The sequence below is a fragment of the Megascapheus bottae genome, chromosome 16 (assembly GCF_031878675.1).
Source record: "Megascapheus bottae isolate mThoBot1 chromosome 16, mThoBot2.hap1, whole genome shotgun sequence".
Lineage (NCBI taxonomy): Eukaryota > Metazoa > Chordata > Mammalia > Rodentia > Geomyidae > Megascapheus > Megascapheus bottae.
Genome location: NC_143524.1, coordinates 12182718 through 12204601, shown reverse-complemented (window position 1 = coordinate 12204601; position 21884 = coordinate 12182718). Strand labels below are relative to the sequence as shown.

The 21884-nt window shown below is 41.4% G+C and overlaps 1 protein-coding gene and 1 pseudogene across 8 annotated transcripts in view; one reads left to right on the top strand and one right to left on the bottom strand.

Moving 5' to 3' along the window:
* Positions 1-21884, bottom strand: part of Celf1 (CUGBP Elav-like family member 1) — a 79937-nt gene that overhangs the window by 33742 nt on the left and 24311 nt on the right. For 7 of the 8 annotated variants that reach the window (XM_090347707.1, XM_090347708.1, XM_090347709.1 and 4 more), the window contains exon 2: positions 7398-7438. The exons of the other annotated variant lie outside the window; for it this stretch is intronic. The gene's annotated coding sequence lies outside the window, so the exon portion shown is untranslated. The remainder of the gene's footprint in view (positions 1-7397; positions 7439-21884) is intronic. 8 annotated transcript variants of the gene reach the window in all.
* Positions 9938-11089, top strand: LOC150052880 (adiponectin receptor protein 1 pseudogene; annotated as a pseudogene).

The following is a 21884-nucleotide window of genomic DNA, read 5'->3' as shown; positions in this document are numbered from 1 at the left end:
TGCTCAGTGGTACAGTTCTTGCTAAGCATTCATAACGCCAAGTAGAGTGGGAGGAAGAGGGTCAGTGTCAATTATCAGCACAAAGGGGACAGAACACTGTTGTGAAAACTAAGAGGAATGAATGCATGCATAAAATTTGTAAGTGAGCAGTAAAGGACTATATACTTAGTAATCAAGACAGATGTGTGCTCCTGTTCTCAATATAGCTTCACATCTCTCTAAACAACAAATGGTGGCATTTCAATATTTATGCAGTGACTTGAAAACTTATTTCCAAAGGCTATCTAATTTCACAGGCTTCCCTCCTGCACACACACCTATTTTTATTGTTAGGTTTGCCTAGCACAACCTAATGGTTTCATTTCATTGAGTTCAGTTCACAACATAAGGAACTTTGAAAAAGAGTTTTACTTAGCATGTAAATTAATGAAATTCAAGTAGAATGTGCGTGTGCGTGTGTGTAGTCGAAGACATTATGAGATAGCACAGGCCTAAAAGGTCTGTGTAATAATAATGACTGCACACAGAAAAGAAGCTGGATCTTCTCTCCAACACCAGAAGGAATCATTTAAACCTAAAACTATGACAATGAATTTTAGAGACAGAACAGGGCTAGGCTGATCTACTGCTTTGAAGGTGTAAGTAGAAGGAATTCTATTCCATCCTATAAAAGGAGGAAATACAAGTAAGTCTATCAGAGAGAAAACTGTACAACCAACATACAGTTTAACCAGCCCTAAATATGAGACAACAGAGGACAGAAACCCTACCTAGGACTGATTAGATTACTAGTAGGTAACCTGAAGCTGATGACATTTCTTTCCCTATAGAAAGCTATCTGGCTTGAGCAATTATCTTTTTAAGTCAAAATCCAAATTATGGTTGGCTGGTGGGTTTTTAGGGGCAGACATCTTGGGGTTTAAACAAGGCCTTAAATTTGCTAGGATGAGCCTCTACCATGAGCCTTGCCTCCAACCCAGATTTGTGGCTAACTTTTCCTCTCCTGCCTGAGCTGGCCTCCAACAGTAATCCTTCCACTCTAATGTGTAAGTTACTAATGCCCAGCCCAAACTAGATTTTCTTCCCCTGGAAGAGGGGGTAGAATAGCAGTCGTGGGGCTTGAACTCAGGGCCCAGGCACTGTCCCTGAGCTTCCTCTCCCTCCTGCTCCCAGGCTCTACACTTGAGCCACAGCTTCACTTCTGGGGATAAGAGCCTCACAAACCATATTGCCCAAGCTGCCTTATAACCTGGATCCCTCAGATCTGAGCTTCCTGACTAGCCAGGATTGCAGGCATGGGCCATGGGTGCTTGGCTTGTTGACTCTCTTTTTTTTTTTGTGCTGGTCCTGGGGCTTGAACTCAGGGCTGGAGTACTGTCCTTGGGCTTTCTCAAGGCTAGTGCTCTACCACTTCCAGTGTGAGTGAGTGAGTGTGTGTGTGTGTGTGTGTGTGTGTATGATGTATGTGGTACCAAGGAATCAAACCTGGGTCTTAGTGCATGCTAGGCAAGCACTCTACCACTAGGCCAAACTCCAGGCCCCTTGGCTTGTTGATGCAAAAAAAAAAATATTTTTTACATTTGGCTGGGCACTCTACCAGCTTTGAAGAAAAAAGCGAAAGGGATGGAACCTAGGCCCTGAAATCAAGCTCTACAACCAGAGGACGGGATCACCAACAAATAACAAAAGGTACTGAATATCGGAGACTTTACTACCCACCATATGAAAGGATGTTCACTCCTTGTAATAACTTTTACCAACCAAATAATGATGGCTTACTCCTATAATCCTAGCTACTCAGGAGACTGAGATCTGAAAGTTGAAGTTCAAAGCCAGTCCCGGTACATAAATCCAAAACACTTAAAAAGCTAGCATAAATAATTTTCCTCAAATCACAGACCAAAGCCACTGACTTAAAAAGGGATGTAAGAGGGGAGGTGGGTGTGAGTGCTTGCATGCATGCCATGTGTGCCCTGAGCTTAAATTCAAGGCTTTATCTTCTTAGCTTTCTTCCTGGCACTCTAGATATAGAGACTCTTTTAAGATTTTTCTGTCTATGGTTTTTGGAATTAGGATCCTCTGGATCTCAGGCTCTGGAGTAACTAGAATTTCAGCCATCTACCAGGCCTAAGTATTACTTTGCTTTTTAGGTTTTTTTTTTGTTGTTGTTGTTGTTTTTGCTGGGTCATGGGGCTTGAACTCCGCCTGGTCCTGGTCTCAGAGCTCTTTAGCTCAAGGCTACTACTACCCCTGGGCCTGGACATTGTCCCTGAGGCTCTTCAGCTCAAGGCAATCCCCCTACCCTTAAGCCAAGCCCCACTTCCCCTTTTCTAGTGATTAATTGGAGATAAGAGCCTCACAGTCCTTAGTGCCTGGGCTGGCTTTGAACCTCGATCCTCAGATCTCAGCCTTCTGAGTAGTTAGGATTACAGACGTGAACCACCACACCCAGCTTGTTTTGTTTTTGTGACAGGGTCTCCACATATAGTTTAGGTTGGTCTTGGAACTTATATTCTCCTGCCTTGACTCCCTTGTGCTATCACTACAGGCTTGGCTTATACCACCACTCGTAACTTAAAGGTTTTTGCTTGTTTCATTTTGTTTTATAGTACCAAGGATTGGACTTGGGACTTCATACAGTGCTCTACAAAAGGAACCTTAAATTCAGCTTAGAAAGTTTTTAAACCAATTTTTCCATCAAACATAAAAAGTTTGTTCAAAACAACTTTCCAGAATCCAAATTATGAAAATTTGTTTTTTCGAGCCAATTCTGGGACTTGAACTCAGGGCCTGCCTGGGTGCTGCCTTCACCTTTTGTTTTTCTTCAAGGCTAGAGTTCTACCACTCAAACCACAAGTCACAAATCCACTTCCACCTTTTTGGTGGTTAATTGTAGGTAAGTCTCAGCAGGGAGGGAGTGAAAATGAGGGCAGGGAGTGACAATGTTCAAAAAGAAATCTACAGGATGGGAATGTGGCTTAGTGGTAGAGTTCTTGCCTAACATGCATAAAGCCCTGGGTTTGATTCCTCAGTGGACATAAACAGAAAAGGCCAGAAGTGGCACTGTGGCTCAAGTGGTAGAGTGCTAGCCTTGAACAAAAGAAGCTCAGAGCCAGTGCCCATTTCCTGAGTTCAAGCCCTAGGACTGGCAAAACTAAAGTATTCATTGTTTAACTTATGTAACTATAACCCCTTTGTACATCGCCTTGACAATAAAAATTAAATTTAAAAAAAGGCCTCAGATTTTCCTACCCAAGCTAGCTTTGAACTGTGATCCTCATATCTCAGCTCCTTTGTAACTAGGATTACAACCATGAGTCACCAGCACCTGGCCAATTTATAGAAATTTTAAAAAGGAAGCAGAGAATGGAGGTCCCACTAACTGTCTGTGCTTACATTTATTAAAACCCATTTTATGATTTATAAAGCAGGAATGCTTTAAAAATCTGTAAGATGTCAATGTTATTACATCAAGTATGGTGCATATCTTGAAGCAAGTTACAAAGTTATTCACCAGAATTAAGTCCAACAAGCTCATGGGAAAAGAAAGCAGAGAAATTAATCACAAATTACTCAATTTTAAAAAAGGGTTATCAAATGAAAATAAAAGCGATTATGGGGATACAAAGCTGCAGATATTAAAGGAAATTTTAAAAGAATTAAAATTCTATCTTTCATAGAAACTGCACATTGCTTAAAAAATAACTTAATACATTTATGTTCTAAATCTTTCTCACAATGAACACATTAGAAATAAAGACATGGCAATGGTTATAACCAAGGGTTTGCTGCAAAAAAAGATCTTAACATTCCCTCAGAATAGTTAGACCTTCTCTTTTTTGCATTCTCAATGTATTTTCATAATTTTTGTCTGGTTGCCTCAGTTTTCTTTGCCTTTTTAATATTCTCTACCTCTTTTTTGAGGGCAATGACTCAAAATGATCATGAGAAAATAGACACAAGCAGCCTGCTTAAAGTAAAAACCAAAATCATCATTCATGATCAAAATTAAATAAGGTAAATATTCTAAATAACATATCCTGCATTTAGAATATAGGCATGAAATAAACTTAATAGGAAAATATTGTAAAACTGGGTTAGAAAGTGATATGCTAGAAATTGCTTCTTTTACCAAATGGAGAGTAAATAAAAGGATAGCTGAGCAAAGAAAGGCTAGAAGGCAGGTACAATCTCCTACCTTGACATACATATCCAGGAAGAATGACAGGTGGACAGATTTTATCCATCTACCCCAAAAATCTAAATAGGTTTCAAAGGGCAATAATATGTCTGATTACAGCAACACAGAAAAGATCAGAGAGTAAAACAACTCAGTGATAAAACAAGATCTATGTCAATAAACACCATCATCAGTTATATGAAGAAAACTAAAAGCCAAATAGAAAATCTAGAGAGAAGTTATAAACTCAGACTAGTGGATTAGGTATCCTCATCACTGCCAAGCCACAGAGGACAAAAATAGAAAAAAAGAAGCAAAGCCAGGCATCAGTGGCTCATGCCTAAAATCTTGGTTACTCAGGAGGCAGAGATCTGAGGATTGTGGTTCAAGGTCAGCAGGGCAGGAGAGTCCGTGAGACTCTTATCTCCAGTTAACCACTAGAAAACAGGCAGTGGTACTAGCCTTGAGCTGAAGAGCTCAGGGACAGCACCAAGGCCCAGAGTTCAAGTCCCATTAAGGACCCCCCCACAAAAAAAACAAACAGCTAGAGTAACAATTTTAGTTTTAAAATTTTTGGAATTAAGTAGGGTACCAGTAGCTCATGCCTATAATCCTAGCTACTCAGAAAGCCGAGATCTGAGGACTGAGGTCTGAAGCCAACCCAGGCAAAAAGCTTGTGAAACTCTTATCTCCAATTAACCACCAGGAAACTGGAAGTGGCACTATAGCTCAAAGTGGTAGAGCTAACTAGACTTGAGTGCTTAAGTGAAAAAGATCAGAGGCAATGCCTAGGCCCTGAGTTCAAGCCCTGGTAAGAAAGAAAAAAAAAAATAAGTCAAAAGAAGAGGAACACAAAGATGCAATGCCTCTTCATGTAAAATAATGCTTACTGAAATGAACTATGCAAGGCACTGGCTGCTCATGCCTGTATCCTAACTACTCGGGAGACTGAGCTTGGAGGATGGCAATTCAAAGCCAGCCTGAGCAACGAAGTCCATGAGATTCTTATCTCCAATTAAGCACCAGAAAATCAAAAGTAGTACTATGGGTCAAAGTGGTAGAGTGCTAGCCTTGAGCTGAAGAGCTCAAAGACAGCACCTAGGCCCAGAGGTCAAGCCCTACAACTGAGCCACCCCCCCCCTCAAAAAAAAAAAAAAAAAACTTACCTAAAAAAATTTAGGCAATACAAAATTTTCTGAACTTGGGGGAGGGGTATGAAATAAAAAAATGTGTCCCAAGCTGGGTGGTCAGGGCTCATGACTATCATCCTAGGAACAAGAGTCAAAGACAGACCAGGCAGATGAATTCAAGTGATTTTTATCTCCTATTAGCCAGAAGCAGACATGTAGCTCAAATAATAGAGTGTCCGCTTTGTGCAGAAAAAGTTAGTAAGCAAGAGAGGGAGGAGGCCCTCAGTTCAAGCCCTGGTACCAGCACTAACTAATCAGTTAATTGCTTCAAATCTAAATTTTTGTATAAAAAAGAAGTAAGAGCCAGCACTAGTGGCTCACATCTATAATCTTAGCTACTCTGAAGGCTGAAGCTGAAAGAAAAGTGGTTCAAAACCACCCAGAGAAGACAAATCTAAGAGATTCTCTCCAATTAACTGGAAAATATTGGAGGAGTAACTGGAGTGGTAGTGCCAACTGTGAGCAAAAAGGGTAAGCAAGTGTGTGAGGCTTTGATTTCAAGCTTCAAGATCAGCATGCACATACATACATGCACGCACGCGCTTGCATACACACACATACAAGCAGGGCTGAAGGTACAGCATAGCTCACAGGGAAAGGGAAAGAGAAAGGAAAAGGAAAAGGGAAAGGGAAAGGGAAAGGGGAAGGGGAAAGGGAAAGGGAAAGGGAAAGGGAAAGGGAAAGGGGGGCAGAGAGGGGAAGAGAAGGAGAAAGGGGGGAGGAGGGACAGAGGAGGGAGGGAGGGAAAAAGAGAATGAGAGAAAATGAGAGGGAGAAACAAAGAGGAAGAAAGAGGGGAGGGAAGGAGGAAGAGGGACAAAAGGAAATGAAGTTGAATAATCTTGTGTACAAGTTTCTTTGAAAGCAAAAAATTTCACATGCTTTACTAAGAGGATAATGCAAAGTCAAGGAAGGGAAGGTAGAACATATTTTGAAAGGGAGAATATTTTCTGTTTCTTCCCTTTGGGGCTTGAACTCAGGGCCTGGGCACTGTCCCTGGGCTTCTTTTGCTCAAGGCTAGCACTCTACCACCTGAGCAATAGCACCACTTCCAGCTTTTTCTGTGTATGTGGTACTGAGGAATCAAACCCAGGGCTAGCACTCTAGCACTAAACCACATTCCCAGTCCCCAGACTGGCTTTTTAGCCATAATAAGCAGATTGGCCTTCTTCTGTTACTCATCTTCTCAGAAAAAATACAAGTTCAGACCCTCTTTTGAGTTTGTGACTAACCCTAATGTAATAGTCTTGCTCAAATTTTAATGTCTCTTCAACTTGGCATACTTTCAAATTCAAGAAGCATTCTAAACATCAATGTAAAAAAAAAAAAAAAAGAAACTGGGCCTTGAACTCGGTCTGATCACTGTCCTTGGGCTTTCTCAAGGCCCAACCACTTGAAAGACAGCACCACTTCCGGGTTTGTTTGTTTGTTTTCAAATGTATGTGTTACTGAGGAATTGAGCCGGGGGTCTTTGTGCATGCTAGGCAAGCACTCTACAACTAAGCCAAACTCCCAGCCCCATCAGTGTAATTCTTAAGTGGTAATAATAAACTGAAAGTTTACACATCTCTTTAAGCTCTAGTGAGTGTAAACATTAGCATGTGGTACAAATTCTTATTTCAGGAGAATAACATTATGTGTAGAATCCAGTAAGTTCCATGCTCATCTTTTCTAGCTTGTTGGGGCCTCCTAACAATAGGAGAAATATAGTAAGTTAACTGGATAGCTGCAATGTAGACACCTAATTGCTCCAAGACTCCTTCCTCAAAATACTATTCTCTATTCTCCTCCCAGCTCTCAAAAGCAGGCAATCGTTTTCTAGCCTGCCTTGGGACACAGCTAAGGAGAAAGTTGGCAAAGTGAGCTCCAATTCCGTAAGGAAAAATATTTTGCAAGTTACATACAATAATGTAGTAGAAATACCACCACCTTTCTGAAAGCAACATTTTCCTATCTTCACAGCAGGCCTCATGCAAGAAGGTTAAAAGATGGTGGGGGAACACACTCATCCAGCTGTTAGCCCATACCTGTAGCTGTATAACTTTCCTCTCTGGACTATATCTTCACTCTAAAAAAAAAAAGAAAAAAGAAAAAAGAAAAAAAGAAAAATCAAGGAAAAGAAAAATAAGTGAGCTATACCTACTCTCCTCAGACTCTTAATATATAGCTTCTTTCCAAATTCCCTTTTTGTTACAACAAGCTTTTCTAAATAGGCATCCTGATTTTTTTAAAGTGCACAATACTTAAACCATATTTAACACATTAAAGCTATTTTTTTTTTTCGCCAGTCCTAGGTTTGAGCACTGTCCTTGGACTTTCTCAAGGCTAGCACTCTACCACTTGAGCCTCAGCACCACTTCCAGCTTTTTGCTATGTATGTGGGGTACCAAGGAATCGAACCTGGGTCTTCGTGCATGCTAGGCAAGCACTCTACCAACAGGCCAAACTCCCGGCCCCCCAAAGCTAATTTTAAACACCACCAACTTTTTAAAAAATGGAGGATGAAAGGACAATAAATACTATGATGAATAGCACAATGAAGACTAAGATATATGAGGTTGAATTTTAACACATTTAGGTTATCAAAACAATCATTTTTAACATCTGCTTTGGAAGACTATGAAAATGCTGGACTGTAATCTGGAAAGAACATTACTTTCCCAAAAGTAATATTCTTGCACAAGTACATGCTAGATGAAAGTTCAAAATATACCAAGTTACAGCATCTTAAGTGGCACTAGAGCAGTGGCAAACCACTAAAACCCAATGAATCACAAGATGAGGAAGTAAACTGAAGGTGAAAACAGACAGAAGAACCACAAAAACTATTTGTTCTATTTTTAAACATTATTGACCAATTTTACAAAGATTGATTCTGTAACTGTCCAAATTCCTACAACCTTCTATTTTTAACTCCCACTAGATAAACTTCTTTTAGTCTGACAATCATGGCAGAGAAGTGTTCAAAGTCATCAAGGACAATGTCTATATAGGAAAGGGTAAAAGTTCTGAAAACACCAGACCCAAAACTGTAACATGACCTATCACATCTGAAGATCAAGGGGGGGAAAAAAAGGTGTGTGCATGTGTGTATGCTCTGGGGCTTGGACTCAGGACCTAGGCACTCTAGGAACTGTCCCTGAGCTTCCCTCCCCACCCACCCCGCCTCCCGGCTGCAACTAGTACTCCACTTGAGCTACAGCTCCACTTTTGTTTTAGGGGTTTAGGGACTTGGGGGGCAGTTATTGGAGATAAGAGTCTCATATACTTTTCTGCCCGGGCTGGCTTTCAACTGCAATCCTTAGATCTCAGCCTCCCGAGTAGCAAAAAATTACAGGCATGAGCTACTGGTACCTGACCTGTATTTCTTTTTTCTTTTTCGTTTTTTTTTTGGCTAGTTCTGGGGTTTGAACTCAGGGTCTCAATACTGTCTTAGGCTTTCTCAAGGCCAGAGCTCTACTACTTGAGCCACAGCACCACCTCCAGCTTTTTCTATGTTTGTGGTACCCAGGAATCAAACCTGGGTCTTCATGCAGGCTAGGCAAGCATTGTACCACTAAGGCAAACTCCTGGCTCTGTCTTCTATTTTTGTTATCTTTATTTTGTGGCCTATTCTATAAGAAAAGAGATGTTTGAGGAGAAAGGAAAGCTGAATGAAAACTAGAGGCTTAGATTTTGCGGTGTTGTGGGCTATTTGCTAAACACTTTCTTTTTGCCAGTCCTGGGCCTTGAACTCAGGGCCTGGGCACTATCCTTGGGCTTTCTCAAGGCTGGAATTTTACCAATTGAGCCACAGCAACATTTCTGGCTTTTTCTATGTACGTAGTACTGAGGAATCAAACCCCGGTCTTAGTGCCAAGCACTCTGCCACTATGCCAAACTCCCAGTCCCCATACAGATGTGTTTCTATAAACATTATCTTCACCTTTCTCTGTTTCCAGTCAAGGACCAGAGGTATAAAGGTGTTTCCTAAGAGAAGCATGAATCCTAAGAAGGAAAAGGAATAGCAAAAGGGAAGAGGCCAGAGGATGACGGGCAAGCAAGTCAAGGGTAACAAATGATATGTGTTTATAATAAATGTTAAGGTCTAAATTAACACCTAATTTTTCAATGGTACTCAGCGGATACAAAAGCTCTTAGATTGCTTATATTTCTTTCTCAGAGCAGGCAAGGTCAAATGAACTCTATATTTCTCAAGAGTTACTTACTAGCCTATATAGTTTGCATGCTAAGTAAATGAAAAGAAACTTTGTCAGGAAGAGACTCAGTCACCACAAGGAGCTCTTACATACCATATACTGAATCATAAACTCCAGAAGCAAGGATAGGTGGTGCAGTGATGCTTAATGACCTATAAAAGTCCTAAATTTAGAGGGTGCTGAATATCTGGGGCCACTTGGCCACAGGTGCCTCCAGCGCTGTGAGATGTAGCACAGGGGACCATGGGCCCCCAGCAGAGCCCACCCAGCGTGTCTGCCATCACTGGAAGATGTCTGTCTCTTGGGGCTGAGGGACCCCAACCTTCTCCCAAGCTGTAGCTGTGAGGTATTGTTGAAATGCCAGCCAGATGTCTTCCCATAAAGGATTTGTGGCAGCACAGGGCAATGGGGTTCCTGCCAATAACAGGGAGACTGACATGGTGGAACTGGCTGAATTGGGACCCCTGCTGGAAAAACAAAAGCAAGCCAGTAACTGTCTCCCCAACCAAAGCTGAAGAACAAATATGCCTAGTGCCTCAGGAAGAAGTGTCAGCAGGTGCTGACACTTACCCTACAGGCCCACCATGCCATGGACAAGATGGAGGAGTTTGTGTATAAGATGGAGGAGTTTGTGTATACGGTCTGGGAGGGACGTTAGTAGGTCATCGCATATGATGTGCTTCCTGACTGGCTGAAGCATAATGACTCCCTGCTCCATGACCATAGACCACCTGTGCCCTCCTTTCAGGCATGCTTCAAGAACATTTTCCAGCTCTATACAGAAGCTGGCAACATGTGGACTCATCTACTTGGTTTTGTACTGTTTCTCCTTTTGGGAACGTTGACCATGCTTGGACCAAATTTGTACTTCATGGGCCCTCTGCAGGAGAAGATGGTGTTTGGGATGTTCTTTTTGGGTGCAGTGCTCTGCCTCAGCTTCTCCTGGCTCTTTCACACCATCTATTGTCATTCAGAAAAAGTCTCTCAGAATTTTTCCAAATTGAACTATTCAGGGATTGCTCTGTTGATTATGGAGGGTGGGGGAGAGCTTTATCCCCTGGCTCTATTGCTCCTCCTACTGCTCTCCACAGCCTCATCTAATCTACCTCTCCATCGTCTGTGTCCTGGGCATTTCTGCCATCATTGTGGCATACTGGGACCAGTTTGCCACTCCTAAGCCCTGGCAGAAAGAGCAGGAGTGTTCCTGGGACTTGGTTTGGGCTATGTCATGCCCACTGTGCACATTACCATTGCAGAGGGCTTTGTCAAGACCACCACAGTGGGCCAGATGGGCTGGTTCTTCCTCACGGCTGTGATATACATCACAGGAACCGGCCTTCATGTCTCCCAGATTCCTGAGTGTTTCTTTCCTGGAAAATTTGACATTATGGTTCCAATCTCATCAGATTTTCCATGTCCTGGTGGTGGCAGCAGCTTTTGTCCACTTCTACTCCGTCTCCAACCTTCAAGAATCCCATTATGGCCTAGAGGGTGGCTGTATGGATGACTCCCTTCTCTGAGCCTTCCCACCTGAGCAGTGGAGGAGGAACTTCCCAAATGCTTTTAAAAATAACTCCTTTCCTAGATACTCAGGAGGCAGAGATCTGAGGATCAAGGCTCAAAGCCAGACTGGACACAAAAGGATTAGAGACTCTTATCTCCAATTAAATGGGAAAGTGGGGCTTGGCTCAAGGGTAGGGTGGTAGCCTTGAGCTGAAGAGTTCAGGGACAGGGCCCAGAGTTCAAGCCCCATGACTTACAAAAAACACTTCTTTATTGTTCTTTACTGAAGTGAGAGGAAGTCTGGGTTGTTTGTTTTTAGAAGAAACATCATATAGAATGGAGTTCCAGTCAAGTGAGTTCAGCTCACTTCCACAGCCACTGGGCAATCAACTTCATTCCCCACTGAGGAGGCTGGGATGGTCACCCTCCTCCAGGTAACTACGGGCCCTCAGAGACAGGACTTTGATGCTCATGTTGAGATTTTATCCCTTCCTCTATAATCATTTTAGGGGGAAAAAAATTATGGAGTAGGACTCTTTGGAAATGCTGGGTATTTTTCTGAAAGAAAATGTCCTACCCTTACCCCCATCCTCACTTTCTAACCTTGATTTATTATACTAGCCCATCCATTTTTGTAGCAAACTTTTCAAAACAATCCTAACTTGGTCCCACCTTTCTAAGGCCTAGAGCTGCTTACAGCAGAAGAATGAAGCCACCAACTTTTATGTGGCCAGGGTAATCATGAGAATGTGTCCAGGCTTCCGATAACTTGAATCTCAATTTTGTTTTTCTTGGCAGAGTAAACTTAAAATGGAGGAAGGAATTTAATATTTAATACTAAGCTTTAAAAGGAACCTGCTATCATTACTATGTATCTTTATGCAAAGACTAAGGTGATAATAAAAGAAAGTTACAGAGGCACTTAAAAAAAAAAAGTCCTAAACTCATGACCTTGGCCTCATTATCAAAACTAACAATTGTTAGAGAGGCCCCAGTAGCCTAGTAGCCTAGTAGTTACTTGAAAATCTTTGTTATTTGGGGGGGGGGGGGGGTAAGTTGAGACAATGTTTCACTGTGTAACCCAGGCTGGTTTGAGACTTTTCATCCCCACTGCTTCAACTTTCCCAGTGCCAGGATTAAGGATTTTCAGCACCTAGCCAAACTTTATCCTTTTCTTTCCTTTCCTTTCCTTCTTTTCTTTCTCTTTTTTCTTTCTTCTATATACAATTTACAGCATAGATTAAAACATGTTTGGCCAGGAGTGACAAAAATCCAAATCCAACTCTTCATAAGGTGAGGGAGGAAGGGAGACAAGGTATGGTATGGTTAGATCCAGGTACGCAAAAAGACTTCATCTACTTCCCAGCTTTTTCCATTCACAACTCAGATTTCACCCATGTTGGCTTCATTCTCACCAGATCGAACAGCGAAAAGAAGTGACGGTTTAAGGTCACACAGTATTGGGGGATGGAATCCAGACCTCCTGATTTCCATAGTGACCCATCCTTCAAAACTCATACCGCCCACTTTCTGGATGAAGCCACTAAAGGAGGAAAAGGAATAGCAAATGGGAGAGGCCAGAGGATGAAGGGCAAGCAAGTCAAGGATAACAAATAGTATTATCTGTTTATGATAAATGAATAAGAGCTAAGAAATGGAACAATGAATTAAAGCCCTACTCTGGGAGTCTCACCCAGGATTCTCCTCTCATTTAAACAACCTCAGCTGGGATGCCAAGCCTGTAGAATGTAAACCTCAAGCTACTGGGTGGGGGCCACCTGCTGTGTGACTTTTCTAATGCACATTTTTTAAAATATTTTTATTGTAATTAATAAAAGGGTTACATGATATTTGCCAGATAGAAGGTGCATTAATTCACATACATTGATACCCTTTCACATGTCTTGGTCCCCATTACCCTCCCCCCTCTAATGCACATCTTTTAAGAAGCGAGACTAAAGCCAGGCAAGGTAGCTCATGAAACAGAAATCTGACAATTGAGGTTCAAAGCCAGCCTGGATGAGAAAGTTCCTGAGATCTCCAATTAACCACCAGAAAACCGAAAGTGGCGCTGTGGACCAAGCCTTGGCGCTGAAAAGTTCAGGAACAAAGCACCCAGGCCCAGAGTTCAAGCCCCACGACTGGCAAAAACAACAATAAAATCTATTAGTTTAGGGCCTGGGAGTGTGGCTTAGTAGTAGAGTACTTTTCTAGCATGGATGAAGCCCTGGGTTCAATTTCTCAGTATCATATGAACAGACAAGGCTGGAAGTGGTGATGTGGTGTATGTGTGATAGTGCACTGGCCTTGAGCACAGAGAGGTTTGGGGACAGTGCCCTGGCCCTGAGTTCAAGCCCCAGGATTAGTATTTTAAAAACAACAACACCACAACAGAGCCTTGAGCTGAAGAGCTCAAGGCTACAACCCTACACTTGAGCCACAGCATAACTTCCAGCTTTCTAGTGGTTAATTGGAGATAAAAGGCTCATGAACTTTAGTGCCATCCAGCCTGGCTTTGAACCTTGATCCTTATATCTCAGCCTCCTGAGTAGCTAGGATTACAGGCGTGAGCCACTGCGCCTAGCTCTGACAGCTTTTGTGTGGGTTAATTGGAGATAGATTCTCGTATACTTTTCTACCTGGCTGGCTACAAACCTTCATTCTCAGACTCCTGAATAGCTAAGATTATAAGTGTTGAGTCAGTGTGTTCAGCTTATATCCTTATCAGACTTAGTTCTAATTTATGCCAGGTCAGGAGGATAAGACAATACTTTCTCTGGATAGAAGAAAAAAAAAAAAGAAAAGAAAACTTCTCTGTGACACTTGCTCCCTTTGACTGATTCCAGAATTAGAGCTTAAATTCGGGGTCTGACTACTTCCTAATGAGTCATCTATGCATGTTCTCTCCATAAGCCTAGAAGGGAAGTTTATAAACAGATCTTAATCTCATCTCCTGCACCCTGGCCAGTATACTCATCCTTCTGTGGTGGCAATTTTTTTTTTCCATTTTGTTTTGTTCTTGCAGGGCTGAGTTTAAACCCAGGGTAGAACATACTAAACAAATATTCTACCACTTAAACTACGTTCTAGTCCTTGGTTGTTTAAATAGGGACTTGTGCCCAGATTAGGGTACATAGAATTTACAGTCCTCCTGCTCTATCTCTAGAATTACAGGCATGAAAACACCAGACTCAGTTTAACTTAAAAAAATAAATAAATAAAAAAACAGGCCAAGAGCCCGGAATGTGTTTTAGTGATAGAATGCTTGCCTAACACGCACATAGCCCTGGGTTTGATTTTTTGGTACCACATAGAAAGGAGAAAAAAAGCCAGAAGTGGCCCTGTGGCTTAAAGGGGTAGCACTCTAGCCTTGAAAAAGCCCAAGGACAGTGCCCAGGCTCTGAGTTCAAGCCCCAGGACAGGCTGAAATAAAAGCTATGGAATTTACCAGTATGTTTTAAGTGTATAGCTCAGTGGTATTAAGTATTTTTACACTGTTGTATACTATGACAGTTTTCAGCATCTCCCTTTCATCTTTCTTAAACTGGTACCTACTCTTCAATCGTCAAGAGTCACAGCAAGCCTATGACTCCTATGCTACATTATGCAAAACTATGTGAACATGGAAACTGAGGATTCTGGAAAGAGCCCAGTTTTCATCAGATTTTCTAAGCCCCTAGAGTCTATATATAGTTCATGATTAATGTTAAAATGGTCCCCTTTGGGCCAGGAGCGTGGCCTAGTGGTAAGCATGCTTGCCTAGCATGCATGAAGTCCTGGGTTTGATTCCTTGGTGTCACATACACAGAAAAAACCTGAAGTGGTGCTGTGGCTCAAGTGGTAAAGTGCTAGCCTTGAGAAAGCCCCAGGACAGTGCCCAGGCCCTTAATTCAAGCGCCAAGACCGACAAAAACAAAAATTAAACAAATGGTTCCCTTTAGCTAGTAATGTCGTTCTTTATGTAGTTCATCATGTTTCCCTACCATAACAGCAGTACGGGGAGTGTGGGTGGCGGTGGGGGAGGAGGTTAGATGCAGCACTTTTTTTTTTTTTTTGGCCAGTCCTAGGCTTGAGCTCAGGGCCTGATCACTGTCCTTTGACTTTCTCAAGGCTAGAGCTCAGCACCACTTCTGGCTTTTTTCTATATATGTGGTACCAAGAAATCGAACCCGGGTCTTCGCGCATGCTAGGCAAGCACGTTAACTACTAGGCCAAACTCCCGGCTGATGCAGCATTTTTTTTTAGCTAATGTGTACCTTTCTCTGGGTATACATATGAAAGCTTTTGTATATTTGCTAGCTCAATCTAAGATTTCAGGTGTAAAAAAGGACTAAAGTCATGGAGAGTCTGTGACACTAGACAAAGCATTTAATCTAAACACAAGGGTTCAGCCATTCAACTTTTCCATAATACTCATGCATCATTTGCTCAAATTTGGCATGTACTAAAGCCACCAATTCCTCTTCAGTTTCACTGCCATGCCAGAAGGCCAAATCTGTCTCATAGTGAGTCACTACTGCTCTTCTCTCCAACTGCATTTTTATTTCAGCCCACTTGTGCAGCTCATCAGGGCTACACCATATGTTAGTATCATGCAGGCAGAATGTGACTAATTTTTTTATATATAAAATACTGTCAGTTACTTTTTAAATTACCTTACAACCCTAATGTCTCTGAAAAGTCATTATCATACATAACATTCTGGAAATGACTTTATCATTTTTCTGAATGTTTAAGGGAGACTTAAGATATTTTCACTCCAATTTTTCAAGTAAGAAAACTGATGAGAATGGATTAAATGACCCCAATTCCACAGCCATTCAATGGGACAGAGTCACCCTGCTACAAGGGATCAAATGAAGCAGAGGTTTGGACACATGGCTGGGAGTTTGACATAGTGGTAGAGTTCTTGCCTAGCATGCACAAAGACAGGGGTTCAATTCCTCCGTACCACATACAAAGAAAAAGTCCAAAATGGTGCTGTGGCTCAAATGGTAGAGCTCTAGCCTTGAGAAAGCCCAAGGACAGTGCTCAGGACCCAAGTTCAAGCCCTGGAATTGGCAAAAAAAAAAAAAAAAAAAGAGAGAGAGAGAGGAGGAGGAGGAGAAAAGAGAGGGGGGGAGTAGAAAAAGTGATGCTGTGGCTCAAGGGGTAGGAGGTTAACTTTGAACTGAAGAACTCAAGGACAAAGAGCAGGCCCAGAGTTCAAGCTCACTATCAACAAAAATAAAATACTTATGTGAACAAAATATATAGACTTTATTAAACCAGGCATGGTGGCTCACACCTATAATCCTAGCTACTCTGGAGGCTGAGATCTGAGGATCAAGAATCAAAGCCAGGGCTGGGAGTTTGGCCTAGTGGTTAAAGTGCTTGCCTAGCATGCATGAAGACCCGGGTTCGATTCCTCGTTACCACATATAGAAAAAAAGCCGGAAATGGTGCTGAGGCTCAAGTGGTAGAGCTCTAGCCTTGAGAAAGTCCAAGGACAGTGCTCAGGCCCTGAGCTCAAGCCCAGGACTGGCAAAAAAAAAAGATAAAAAAAAAAAGAATCAAAGCCAGCCCAGACACAAAACGACCAGAGACATCTCCAATTAACCTCTAGAAAATGAGAAGTGGAGCTTGTCTCAACCATAAGGCGGTAGCCTTGAGCTGAAGAGCTCAGGGACAGTGCCCAGGCCAAGTTCAAGCCCCATGACCCGAAAAGAAAGAAGGAAGGAAGGGAGGGAGGGAGGGAGAGAACATGGACAATAGCTGGTGCCAGTGGCTCATACCTATAATCCTACCTACTCAGGAGTCTAAGATCTGAAGATCCCAGTTCAAAGCCAGCCAGGCACTTAAGTCTGTGAAACTCTTATCTCCAATTAACACAGAGAAAACCGGAAGTGGTAGAGTGGCAGCCTTGAGCATTCAGGGACAGTGCCCAGGCCCAGAGTTCAAGCCCCATGATGAACAAACACCCCCAAAAAAGGGGGGGGGGGAATAAAAATTACCTACCTACCATCATCATCATTAAATTCTCCAAATGTTAAGAAAAACAGGTTGTTCCTACCTCTTCCACCCAACTTGTCATCTCTGATGGCTAAAAGTTTCTCAAATTAGGGCCAGGAGTTTGGCCTAGTGGTAGAGTGCTTGACTAGCATGCACGAAGGCCCGGGTTCAATTCCTCAGTACCACATATAGAAAAAAAGCCAGAAGTTGTGCTGTGGCTCCAGTGATAGAGCTCTAGCCTTGAGAAAGTCCAAGGACAGTGCTCAGGCCCTGAGCTCAAACCCAGGACTGGCATCAAAAAAAAAAAAAAAAGTTTCTCAAATTGTCCAGATCCTTTATATCTGATAGTCATTTAATAATTATGTGCAGGGTGACAGTTTGACTGCTACAGCATTTAGATATCTTGTTCTAATAATATACTATTTTGGTATCGCTTGTAAAATATTTTTTTAAAGGACTGAGTATCTGATTAATATTGAAAACTAAAATGCCCTTTGAAATTCAATAATTCTATTTCTAGAAATAGACCTGTTAGCCTGAAAATAAACTTTACCTAGCGTATACAAAGTATGAAGAGGATAATTGGTAAGAACCTAGCTTACAATAACAAAACCTAAAAACACAACTATCAGTTGGAGGATGGCTAAATAAATTATAATATACCAATACAGCAGAACATTTGATAGTCATGAAAATGAATAATGCCTCTGACTAAACAGGATTCACTCATATAAGAATTTATAAAGTGCCTAACAATGGTGGCTCATACCTGCAATACTAACTACTTCAGAAGGTTGAGATCTGAGGATCATTGTCTGAAGTCAGGTGGGTCAAGAAAGTCTGTGACCTTCATCTCTAATCAAAGCCAGAAATACAAAGAGAATATCTCTAGAAGAATAAAGAAATAAGTGCAGTTGAAGAGGAAGATTACACACATGAACATGATTGAGCTGCTTACACACGTTACCTATTCTACAAATAATCTAATTTGTGCTCTGTTCCAAAAATTAGTTTGATTTTGATTTAAGTTTTTGTTGTAATCTCAGGGGGAATGGAGGGCTTACTATGTAGTCAAATCTGGCTCTGGACTCATATCCTCCTGAGTGCTGGGATTATAGGTGTGTACCAACACACTTGGCTTGTAATGTATTTTTTTTCCTGCTGTCCCTGAAACATTTTGGTGGAAACAGCCACTGCCCAGGTGAATCAGTATACCAAATGTGATCTTTGAAATTAGTCCAGCCCAGAACTCAAACTTGCTTCAACTGCAAGCATTCGGGCTGGCTATTTATGAAGTCTGGGCTATTTTCAATCACTTCACTGTATATCTCTATGTACATTTTCTCTAATCAATCCTTCTTGTTAAGGCAGAGTACAACATTAGCTGCATTCCAGCAATGAAGGCAAGGGGTAAGATGAGATATGTCAAAATGAGTTCTATAACTACAGTTTGAGCCTAGTGTCTTACAAAGGAATCAAAACAGCTTCAAGTTCAAATAGATAAATTCTACCTTCCTACAAAATCTTGATAGGTCTGGGAAGTAGTAAATCTAGAATCTCTAGCTGGGAAGGTGGCTCAGTGGTACAAGAGTACTTGCCTAGCATGCATGAAACCCTGGGTCCAATTCCTCAGTACCACATACTGAAAAGGCCAGAAGTGGTGCTGTGGCTCAAATGGTAGAATTCTGGACTTAAGCAAAAAGAAGCTCAGAAACAGTGCCCAGGCCATGAGTTCAAGCCCCACAAGTGACCAAAAAAAAAAAAAAAAAAAGATAATCATCGTGTTTCGTGTTTCTCATACTGTCTCCTTTTTAAACTCAGAAAGTAAGTTTATATCCAATAGCGGTCATAATCATTTCCCGCCTCTTCTCTTACTCCAACACTATCAAACCCAGCAACATCTTTCTGGGCTTCCTAAGCAGCCATACTCAATACATAAAACAGCAGCTCTTCCAAAGCACCTAGCGTCCAACTTGCATATCTCCAAAACCCTTGACCAAGCAGCCAAGAACCCTGCCTGTACCATCTGCCTCAAACTCACCCCCAAACACATGGGCACTCAAGCAGGATGCTTCCATATGGTCTCATCTTAGGAGGCTTGTCCTGTTTCATTTAAAAAGCAGGAAACTTCATTCAATCGATTTCTGGTCTTAATTTCTTAATTCTACAAAACCAGAAATGATTTTTCTAAGGAAATATTTCCCAGGATATAAACTATCAGAAAGCACAAAAATCTTTCCTCTGCTTTACCCAATCGAGGAGCATAGCTTGAAATCTTTAAGGATACATAGCTTTAAATAAATACTAAATATCTCTTTCTGTAATTATTTTTTAAAAAGTAACTTTGATTATCATGCTCATTATTCTCCAACTGTGATTAAGAGGAACACTTAAATATCCACTTAAATGATCTCTATCACCTCCTTCAATGACTCCAAAAAAAGCTTAACTCTTTTGTAAAATTAAACTTGTCAGTGCTTCTTAGAAACAGGATATCTGGGGCCAGGAAGTGGCCTAGTGGTAGAGTGCTCGCCTAGAAACAGGAGAGCTATCAATCCAAAAAAAACCCCAAAAAAAACAAAAAAAAAAATAACAACAAAAAAACATTTTTAAGAGCATCTATATTCCTAAAATTAAAGAGGGGGTAGATGTGTAGCTGTGTACACATGTTCTTTCTCTTCCTCTTCTTCCTTCCCACTCCCCCCAAACCCCACCCTCAGCTCAATTTCTGTCCCTAAGGAATTATGACTGGCACTAGAAACAAGAAACATGCAATAATATACAAAGGAAAAAGTCATAAATTTAGGCCTCACAAAAATATCTTGGAGGGAGCTGGGAATGTGGCTTAGTAGGAGAGTGTTTGCATGGAGCCCTGGGTTCAATTCCTCAGTACCACATAAATAGGAAAAGCCAGAAGTGGTGCTGTGGCTCAAGTGGTAGAGTGCTAGCCTTGAACAAAAGAAGCTCATGGACAGTGCCCAGGCCCAGAATTCTAACTCCAGGACCGGCAATAAATGAACAAATAGAATAATTCCTATTTCCTTGTCTAAATAAAATTTTTGTACAAAATAAAATTTTGATCCCACTTTTCATGAGATAGTAACATTTTTACTATTCTCCTCTGAAATTATTTGGCCTACTAGTATTTCTCTCATTACTTCTTTTAAGATAACCCTATTATCCTGCTACACTCCCACAGAATATACTTCATGGATGAGACAAAACTCACTAGCCTTCCCTTGCCATACATACCTCCCCACATGAAGGGATCTCCAGAAGATGTATAGTGCAGGCAATAATAGTTGAACAGAAACTAATTCTGTTTTTGTATCTTCAGCTAACATTTTGATATGAGTAGTGATAGACTAGTAATTAAAGGAATGTTCCAAAAACTTGCTATTTGGCCTGCTGCTTTTTACTAGTAATGAATTAGTGTAATTGGTGGTGACCTGAAAACAAGAAAATTCTATAAAGTAAGACCCAATTAGGCTGATTCATAATTCAGTAATCCCAAATATTCCAGGTATGCTAACAAAATTTATTATATAAATATCTGCTATAATCCTCTGATGTATCCACCTCAGACTCTGAAGTCAGACTGACCCCACTTACCCAGTTTTGCTGTTCACTAGCCAGGTAACTTCTGGGGAAGATTGCTAAATGCCTACCTATCTCTGCCTCCTTGTTTGAAAACAGGTATAGAGACAAGATCTAGCTTCTAATTGTTAAGTTTAAAGGATTTATATAAGAACATTTAAAACAGTTATTGGGACACAGAAAGCGTTCGACATTTGCTATAATTATTCTTCCAGACACTATGTAACTTAGTGCCTACTATAAGTGAAGATGACTTTCAAAAAGTCTTAGTGTTTGACAAGTCAACTTCATCTTTTCCAAATATGCATCTGACAAGAGAAAGAAATAAAAAGACACAAATAGAAAGAGACAAGTCAAATTATCTCTATTAGGAGAGAATACAATCCCATACTTAAAAGACCCTGAAGACTCCACTAGAAAACTCAGATTTAATCAATACTTTTGGCAGAGTAATAGGATATTAAAAAACAACATCAGGGGCCGGGAGTTTGGCCTAGTGGTAGAGTGCTTGCCTAGCATGCACGAAGACCTGGGTTCGATTCCTCGGTACCACATACATAGCAAAAAGCCAGAAGTAGTGCTGTGGCTCAAGTGGTAGAGCCCTAGCCTTGAGAAAATCCAGGGACAGTGCTCAGGCCCTGAGCCCAAGGCCAGGACCGGCAAAAAAAGCAAACAAACAAAAAAAACACGAACAACAAAAAACATATAAAACCTAATAGCCTAAACTGGGTGTTGGTAGCTCATGACCTGTATGTAATCTTAGCTACTTAAGAGGCTGAGATCTGAGGATCACTGACTGTCTAGCCTGAGCAGGAAAGGCTAGACTCATTTCCAATTAAGCATCAAAAAAGCCCAAAGTGGAGCTGTTACTTAAGAGTTATAGAGCATCAGCCTTGAGCAAAAAAGCTCACGGCATTCATTGCCAGAGTTCTGAGTTTAAATCCCTAGCACAGAAAAGCAACAAAACCCAATACTCCTAGACACCAATAAAGAATTTGCTAAAGGCTAGGACTGTGGCTTAGTATTAGAGTGTTTGCCTAGCTTGCATGAAGCCCTAGGTTTCACTCCTCAGCACTACATAAACAGAAAAGGCTGGAAGTAGCACTGACTCAAGTGATAGAGTGCTAGCCTTGAGCACAGAGAGGCTCAAGGACAGTGCCCAGGCCCTGAGTTCAAACCCCAGGACTGCCCCCTACCCATATACGCCCCGCCCCCTAAAAAAAA